The following is a 1,752-nucleotide window of genomic DNA, read 5'->3' on the forward strand; positions in this document are numbered from 1 at the left end:
TATGATTGATTAGTGTGACCACTCTGCCAGGCTCAAAAGGAGGCCTCCTAGAGGCAGAAGAATTCTCTCTCTGACTGCTGGTTGAGGAGGACGTGCTGCTGAAAGAGACATGTGATGCTGGGAAAGAGACGCAAGAGATACACATTGCTGAGTGAGATACTGAGGGACACGCACTGCTGGGAGAGAGACTGAGAGAGACTGTTGGCTGAGAGACTATGGGCTGGGAGAGAGACTGAGCATTTTTCTTGAACTTGAATTGCAGCCTGGTGCTTCCCTAATAAACCCTGTAATCTGTGAGTTCTGTGTGGCCACTGCAGCAAATTATCAAACCCAGGAGAGAAGTGGTGGGTGCTTTGGGAGGAACAGTTGGTGAAAGGGCTGGAGGGAGGCAACATGTCTGGCCTTGCAAGAATAGGCCTTGGGTTACTGATAGTGACTCTGTCTTCCTCTTGTGGGGTTAGAGGAGGTCCGAAAATGTGTCCTTGCCCTTTTGGCAGCTGTGCATAGGGTTGCTATGAGTCAGAAATGATTCAATGACACCTAACAACAACAGCTACTATTACAAGAAACTAGAAGGATCTACATAAATGGAAGAACCTGCCTTGTTCATGGATAGGAAGACTGAATATTGTGAAAATGTCAATATTATCCAAAGCAATCTACATATCCAATGCAATCCCAATCAATATACCATCAATATTTTTCAAGGATATGGAAAAAACTATTATTACCTTCATAAGGAAAGGAAAGAGTCCTTGGATAAGCAAAGCACTGCTGAAGAAGAAACACAAAGTAGGAGATCTCACACTCTCAGATCTCAAAACCTACTACACAGAGTTCTGGTTAGATGGCAGAATAGGCAGAAAGACTGCAGAGACCGTCTTCAACAAATAAAAGGGGAACCAATTAACCCAGTCAGCCACAGGGATCCAGGTGAGGAGAGGGAACACAGGCACACCCAAAGCAGCAGGGCAGGAGAGCAGGAAAAAGGGGATTAAAAGGGCCAGGAACCAGGACAGAGGAGCAGTAACCAGCAGGGATCCAGGTGAGGAGAGGGAACCCAGGAAAGCAGGGTGGGAGAGCAGGAGAAAGGGGATTAAAGGCCCAGGAACTGGGACAGAGGAGCAGTCAGCCACAGGGACCCAGATAAGGGTGGTAGGAGAGGTTTCCAACAGGGACACAAACTCGTCTGTCAGTTTGTCCTACCATGGTGACATGTTGATGTGAGTTTTGAGGCTGAGCCACTGGTGTTTCAAACCCAGTGGGATGCACACAGTGCACAGGTATCAGCCCACCTTACAGATTGAGACAGACTAGGAAGAAGGAAGAGACCATCCACTTCTCAAAGAATTGGCCAGGGAAAACCTTATGAATAGCAAAGAAACAATGTTTGATACATTACCGTGCAACTTCATGAATAGTCCAGTTAGGATAGAAGGCTCTTAAAATAGGACTGGGAAAGAGCTGCATCATCTGAGTAAACCCAGCCTTACTCACATGGATAAGGTAAAGCTCTCAAGACCTCCATTTGCTGATGTGGCCCCACTCAAATTGAGGAGAAACAGCTGCAGACATCCATTAATCATCAGAACATGGAATGTACTAAGTATGAATCTAGGAAAAATTGGAAGTTGTCAAAAATGAATTGGAACATATAAAGATTGATATCCTCAGCATTAGTGAGCTGAAATGGACTGGTTTTGGCCATTTTGAATCAGACAACTATATGATCTACTATGCTGGGAATGACAG

The sequence above is a fragment of the Orycteropus afer genome, unplaced genomic scaffold (genome assembly GCF_000298275.1).
Source record: "Orycteropus afer afer isolate SDZICR_OR568_19922 unplaced genomic scaffold, OryAfe1.0 scaffold00039, whole genome shotgun sequence".
Taxonomy (NCBI): Eukaryota; Metazoa; Chordata; class Mammalia; order Tubulidentata; family Orycteropodidae; genus Orycteropus; species Orycteropus afer.